This window comes from Tachypleus tridentatus, chromosome 10 (genome assembly GCF_004210375.1).
Source record: "Tachypleus tridentatus isolate NWPU-2018 chromosome 10, ASM421037v1, whole genome shotgun sequence".
Lineage (NCBI taxonomy): Eukaryota > Metazoa > Arthropoda > Merostomata > Xiphosura > Limulidae > Tachypleus > Tachypleus tridentatus.
This window is the reverse complement of record NC_134834.1, coordinates 115,734,880-115,742,993: the sequence shown is the minus strand read 5'-3', so window position 1 is coordinate 115,742,993 and position 8,114 is coordinate 115,734,880. Positions and strand designations below refer to the sequence as shown.

The window sequence follows — 8,114 nt, the reverse complement described above, 5'->3', positions numbered from 1 at the left end:
CAAGACTTTGTTACGGTACTCAGTACACGATCCACATGTTTTCAGTTCTTTAACCAGTCCTAAGGCTGTTTAATTTCTCAATATATCTTTATGCCAGGGGCGTAGATCCTGGAGGGGATGGGGATACATCCCCCCCTACATTTTAGGTGGGGGTATGGTGCATACAATCATCTCCCTCTACAGTTTGGTCTGTTGAATTGTTTTATTGCATCACAGGCCTACAAATTGTGTATTTGTTCTTGTGATTCTCGTGTTCTTACTAATCGAATTACATAATTAGGCCTAGATGTAGGCTTTTTCAGTAGCCGAAACGTACATCTTTAATATAAGCGTGCTTCTAAGCTTTTCGATCTAAGCGATAGTTCGTAAGTATCAGTCAGTAGGCCTAAGTATACATGCTAGTATCGTGGCAATAAGATTACTCTGTGACTGCATGTTTACAGCTTTCAGGTTCACGTAATCAGAGATTACCAATTTGCAAATTGAACAGTCCACATAAGTGGTTGCAAAAATCATTCCCCCCCATCGGGTGTAAAAAATCTACTCCCCTGCTTTATGCACCTTACTAAACTAACTTACAACATCACATGATATTGTTTTAGGGAATAAATTTGACATTTTCACTTAAGAGAGGAGTGGAACACTTAACGTTCAACATGGGGGAGTAAATTTTTCTGTATAATTTTGTTTTTTTAAATTCATTTTATTCTGACTTGTAAATATCATTTACATAAGATGGTGTCAGCAACTCTTTGGTTACTTAAAATTGCTGCGTCCGGAAAGCGTTTCCCTGAGGTCACATCCCCGACGCGGTCCTCATGGAAACAGACTTATATTGTATATACATTAATCAGTTTATCTTCAGAAAGTTAACTCGAAGTGAAGACATATTTTTAACAATATATATGTCTTAGTTCCAATGCATTGCAAAATATATTCGTACTCTATAATCCCAGTTTAATGTAATTTGAATCTTCTACAGAGTGCACACAGAATTACGGCAGGTGTTTAGGTATAAGAATAATATTTCTTGCAAACATCAATCCCCTGGGGTGCTCGAAAACTGAACAGTCCTCCTTCAACCTCGCACATGGTAGAAAGTAGAAAAATAATTAAGTGAATGGATAACAGGGATAGATAAATTGATGGGTGTGATTTTATTCTTGTAAATGCTTGTCTGGTAGGCGTGGCAGACAACAAAGCGAAGGCTAAACAAACCCCCTCTAAAAAGAGACGACGAGAAGCAGGCCGGATAAAACAAATAAATGTGGAACGCTTCACGATCTTGTGTGTCATCCTTGCGCAGGGGGCCATGCTCAGCTTCTGTGTATCGTTCCAATTTTAGTATATGTACTGCCGAAACAAGTACAAGTTCTACAGAGTAACTGATCCTAAACACTGGATCAACCTTCTGCTTTCATAGTCCTATCCTTTCTATAATCCTACTTCCTGATATAGGAAAAGATTTTAAATTCTAACATTTTATCACATTTTATAAATGAGATAGATATTTATCCTATATGCCAAAATAAAGTTTTAGTTGACATATTGGGTACTTCACTAGGGACTGTTCCTGATTTTGAAAACGGCATTACCACGGTCCTGTGAGAAAGCTCGTAAGAAAGGTGGCTTAGTACACAGGTTGAAACACCTCTTCAAAACCAGACAAAAGACATGAGTAATCCGTAAGAAAATACCGAACAAGCTTATGTCTAGCACAAGTTACGTGTGGCTATGTAATATGTCATTTACAGATTTGGGTAATTGTGATAGGTACAGCACACATAGCCCGTCGTGTAGCTTTGCGTTCAACAACAAACTAAACATTTTTGTTAGGTTAAAAATGACAAATAAGCCTTCTAATACCGTGTTTTTTTTTTTTCATATTGTAAATCAGTTAAGCAATGTTTGTCTGTAGTTAAGCACAAAGCTACACGATAGGTTATTTATGCTATGACCACCACGGCTATTGAAATCCGATTTCTAGCATCGTAAGTTGCAGACGTGCCACTGAGAGGCATCAATGTGCGTAAAGAAGATATATCGAGAAAATAAATAGCCTTCAAGGTCGATTAAAAAATTTTAAACATGGAAATCGCGTACTGGTATGAATTGCTGTTTATTTCTAGAAGAGAATTATTTGTTTGAAGTTAAGCAGAAAGCTACACAACGAGCTATCTTTTCTTTGCTCACCACGGCTATCGAAACCCGAATTCTAGAGCCGCACGTCCGTAGACATACCGCTGTGCCACCGGTAATGGGAGCAATAAAAGAGGATGTTTGACGTCAAATATGACGAAGGTAAATGTAACAGAAACTTTCGTGACGTTTCTTAATAATTCTAACATAATTAAAACTAAACTGTCATAAAGGATTACTTCCAATACTTCATCTCTCCTTAGCAATTACTTATATTTAAGGCCAGGTGGTTACGGCACTCGATTCGTAATCCGAGGGTCGCGGGTTTGAATCCCCGTCACACCAAACATGCTCGCCCTTTCAGCCTTGGGGGCGTTATAATGTTTCAGTCAATTCCACTATTCGTTGGTAGAAGAGTAGCCTAAGAGTTGGGGTGAGTGATGATGACTAGCTGCCTTCCCTCTAGTCTTACACTGCTAAATTAGGGACCCCTAGCACAGATAGTCCTCGTGTAGCTTTGCGCGAAATTCAAAACAAATAAACTTATATTTAATTCACATGTAAAAGCTGGAAAATGACAAATATTACTGGTTTTCGCCTTTGGGACCTCTAAACGTCGAAACAATGCCGCTATATGTAGCTGTTAGTGTCCAAAACATCTCACTTTAACAGCAGAGCCAACATAAACATCCGTTGAGCGAGACTGACTGACAGAATAAATATTTATATTTACCTTTAAGCTATGCAGCTACATCCAGGGTGGGAAATTCATGACTGGCGATAAAAACCGGTCGGCATATATTAACTTGTACATAACGTTCATGAAGATATGGGCACCCACTGACACAGCGGTAAGTCTACGGAGTTACAACGCTAAAATCAGGGATTCGATTCCCCTCGGTGAACTCAGCAGATAGCTCAATGTGACTTTGCTATAAGAAAACACACACACATGAAAATAGGCAAAAAATTAAGCTGTCAAGGCTTTCTGCAGGATGCGTGACTTTTGATAAAAATAAGAACGTAAACAAGAAAAGTAGTAAGATTTTCATACATGAATTGATGGTAATTGGATGGTCTGGTGATAGTAAGGAATGTAAAGTGTTATGGTAATTGGATGGTCTGGTGATAGTAAGGAATGTAAAGTGTTATGGTAATTGGATGGTCTGGTGATAGTAAGGAATGTAAAGTGTTATGGTAATTGGATGGTCTGGTGATAGTAAGGAATGTAAAGTGTTATGGTAATTGGATGGTCTGGTGATAGTAAGGAATGTAAAGTGTTATGGTAATTGGATGGTCTGGTGATAGTAAGGAATGTAAAGTGTTATGGTAATTGGATGGTCTGGTGATAGTAAGGAATGTAAAGTGTTATGCCTTGTGATAATTGGATGGTCTGGTGATAGTAAGGAATGTAAAGTGTTATGCCTTGTGATCCAATGTATCTGTATATGTATGACTTTTGCAATTGCTTCAAAGGTTCAGAATCTAAATGAACTGCTGTTACACGTGTGTTCCAGGTACACAGATTTCAACTAAGAATGTCAAGGTAAGTCCCGTGAACAATTAGAGGTCTTACAGAGAATGCAAATATGAGAGGTTACATCCTCAAGGGGTCATCTAATCTTTTAATGGAAAGTATGCACAACTTTACAGATATCTTTCACATCGGAAGACACAGATGGTACCTCAGACAAATGACCCAAAACAATAGGTAACTAGAGAAAAAGAAACTTAGCGACTTACTTGAACAACCTCCTACGCTAAAACACTACAGGCATCGATAAACGCTGGCACTCATAGCCCATGCTACGATTCTATTTGACAGTGCTCCGAATCCAATTTGGTATCTTAAAAAATCAGAACAGAAAACAACTGTCGATATTGTAGTGAAACACCGAACATTTCTGTGTCTATGAGTCCAATCCCCAAACCTTTTAAGCACCAGTAACGTCTCTGCTATATACACCTGAATAAATAAAACTGTGAAACAGATTCCAAAATAAAAGATACTACACATATTCTGTACACACTGGAATATTATTCATGAGACATTCACGTATATATCAATTGCACAATACCGATCGTTATAAACGAAAATTATGTCTATTATATTCTTTGATAGATTGTTTAGGCAGAGTGCTCATGATGAAACTTTGTAGAATGGACGACAACTGCCTGTTGTGGAGACACAAGTGTGGACGACATCGTTTCGAAAGTCTTCCTCCCTGAATCTGAGGACGTCGTCCTCTACAATTGTGTCCCCACAACAGGCAGTTGCCGTCCATTCTACAAAGTTTCATTATGTTTATTGTATAACCTTGTCCCCCGCTGGGACACCGGACAGTCTACGGATTTACAACGCTATAATCATGGGTTCGATTCCCGTAGATGGACATACCAGATAACCCGATATGGCTTTGCTATAAGAAAAACACACAAGTACATGTATAACCTCATGGTAATTAGAGTATAGTTAGAATTGAAAGTCTGCACTATAAACCACTTCCTAATATTTCTTTTACTCGGCTCGTACTTTCTCTTGTTCGACATACCAAACATTAACCAACTGTGGTGTTGTATGCAGAAACAGGATGCTTGCAAAATTATGTAATATTAGACTGAAGCCAGTTTTCGTGCTTGTGTTGTGGCCACGATAAGTGTAGTGGCGTGCTTTATTGAAGGGAAACTTTAGCTGATTATGAAAAAGAAAAAACAATTATATGGTTAGAAAGCATGTAACCCATCAATTGAAATGCCCTTTTTCAGTTTCAAGGCCATTAGGTTCATATGTACATATAACCCTGTCAAACGGTTTGTAACCAAATTAAATTATGCCAAACGTTCTTTAATAGTTCCAACTAACATAATGTTCTAGGTGTCAAAACTGAACAATCATTAAGTTTTAAATACCTTCCATCGACCAGATGAAACGTACAAACTCAGAAACAACAACAAAAACATTTAAACCCACGGCTGTTGAGTAGGCCAGTCTGTGCGTATTAACGTAAACACGATGCTTCATTCAACGGTCTAATATGGTTTGTGGATTCAACGGTCTGATATGGTTTGTGGTTGAGACTCCCAACTCGTAATCTAATCGTAATTCAGCCGTGGAGGAGTTATATTCTTACGGTCAATCACACTATTTGTTGATAAAGGAGTAGCCCAAGAGTTGGCCTAGGAATAATCGTCATTTGCTGTTTCCTTTCTAGTCTGTCACTAGTAGTCCTCGCGTAGCTTTGCGCGAAATTCAAGACAAACTGAACCTATTTTATGCAACAAGCTAGTACACTTAAGAAATCAAACATAAGAGGCTGTAGTTAATTGCACACTAAAAGATTTTGGCATCATTGTTTGCAGAACAAACTAACGTATTAATCGTATAAATAGGATAAGACTCTTCGTTACTTTTAGGAAAAACATTCCGATAGTTTACCTGCCTCGTTTAACTTCGGATTAAAGCGTTGTAAGTCTAAATATACATACCGCTGCTCCACCTGGCAACAAATAGAATAAGTAATATAATGAACATAAACAAATTAATGGTAAACAAATCATATATAGTTTCTAGAGATAGTAACGAACATATACTGTCGTAACATGTATTATTATCATATAAAAAAATGTTTGCTCCCCTATGGCTCACTTGTAAGAATGAAGACTTATACCCCTAACATTGGCAGACAATCAAAATAACTCATTTGTGACTTTGTGCTGTAAATAAACCAAAATATTGTTTTCTCTGTCAGAGTAAAATAACGTAAAGCAGTTATTTCAAACATTGGCGAAATGTTGGGGTAAATGAGTGAAAATTAATATAAGATTAGTCTCGGTCGCTAATAATGTTTGTCTTTATACGTGTATAGGGTATGTTGATTGTTGTAAATTAATATAATATTAGTCTTGGTCGCTAATAATGTTTGTTTTTATATGTGTATAGGATATGTTGATTGTTATAAATTAATATAAGATTAGTCTTGGTCGCTAATAATGTTTGTTTTTATATGTGTATAGGGTATGTTGATTGTTATAAATTAATATAAGATTAGTCTTGGTCGCTAATAATATTTGTTTTTATACGTGTATAGGGTATGTTGATTGTTATAAATTAATATAAGATTAGTCGTGGTCGCTAATAATGTTTGTTTTTATACGTGTATAGGGTATGTTGATTGTTATAATGATTCATTTGTTCACATTACTGAGTTTTCTTTACAACTCTTTTAATATGAGCCTATGTTATACAAAAGTTTCAATTTTATTGACAAAATAATCCAGCCCCAGCAATTTTGTTCTTGTTTAACGCCCATGAATAACAAAGAGATTTATCTCATCTTCAGAGCTTTTGATTTTCGATTTCAAACAATATACCCTCATAAAACACACGGACAAAAAGAAGTATGCATTCGTTGTATCTTATATTAACACACAGTTTGCCCTCGATTTACCCTTCACAGTTATGGAACTAACAGGACCAGACTTAGGTCGTGAACTCGTGAGTACACTTATTTGTACAGCGTAGGCCTTCGTATAAGCGGTATTCCAAATAATTCTAAAACATGCTCAAAAGTTCACCCAGGCATGATATGAGTCTATGAGGAACTTTAAAGAGTTGCTAAACCCAAATAGAACATCTGATTGTTCATCCTTATAACCAGTGGGAGACCGAAGGACGTCATGTTTGAAACTGGTTTTACAATCTCCGCTCAAAGATCTATGGAACAAACGTGGCGCGTGTTCGCGACTACCCAGGCGCGTGTTGTAACAAGGGTTTGTTAACAGATAAGGATCAACGCGAGTGATAATTAAGGTTATATATGCAAAATGACATCTATTTTATTTAACAATGTAGATAGGAACAACTAACCCCTAAATTTGTAAAGGTAAAACTTTCAAAAAATTTTAATAAATACACAAACATTACCCACAATTTACAAAAAAATTACTTAAAGCCATGTTGAACACGAAATACAAAGAACTACATAACTTACAAAAACAAAACAATGAACCTAAACCATCAACTGGCATGCTGCATTAAACCAGAGATTTACGGACTTATACAACGAAACATAAACCAAATCAATACTAAGAACGACAGAGACAAAAAGATCTGTCACAACAAGAAAACTAGAAAAACTAAGATGTAAACAACAGAAAAGACATCAACATAACAAACCATTCACTAACGTCATAATTAACAGATCCGACCGACAATTAAACATAGACGAGATACATCTACTTAACAAAGGACTCAACTTCACAATAGCACCTGGGTACCTTCCAACCATAGAAATCAAAACATGTTTAGAAGATCTAGCCAGGAGACTTGTGATACTTTCTACAGAAAACAAAAACAAGGAAACAACCGAAAACAACCAACAAAAGAAAACAACTTAGACAATTTTATTGACATCCAACAGCCAAATTCCCAGAAAAATTAAAATTAATATTTTCCAGAAACACCTAAAAACAACATCTTAAACGATTTTTTCAAAGAATTTTCTCACAAAAAACATCAACATAATTTCACTAAACAGAAGGCTAAAAACAACCTTACAAAAGAGACATTAATTCCATTAAAACCTAAAACAAAACAAAACATAAAAATTCTAAAAGCAGATAAAGGTAATGCTATAGTCATAATGAACACGAATGAATACATCCAAAAAATGAAGAACATCCTATCAGACACGAACAAATTTAAACCAATATACATAAATCCAACAAAGACACACAAGACGCAACTGAACAAATTACTACTATAAATGAAAAAAGCCAACACAATTTCACAAACACTTTATTCCTACCTACGTAAAACCGACTCACGCCCACCACAAATATACGGCATCCCCAAACCTCATAAACCAGATTGTCCATTACGACCAACAATGTCCACATATGAATCGTTTAATTACAATCTTGGTAAATACATAGCATGAGCATTCTCCAAATATGTAACATCAGCCAGCTCATTC

At 36.3% G+C, this 8,114-nt stretch overlaps 1 non-coding gene across 1 annotated transcript; it reads right to left on the bottom strand.

The window, feature by feature from the left end:
- Nucleotides 1-1,261: 1,261 nt before the first annotated feature.
- Nucleotides 1,262-1,369, bottom strand: LOC143231198 (U6 spliceosomal RNA). Its single transcript, XR_013016828.1, has one exon. It is a non-coding gene; the product is annotated as a U6 spliceosomal RNA (small nuclear RNA).
- Between the last annotated feature and the right edge of the window lie 6,745 nt (nucleotides 1,370-8,114).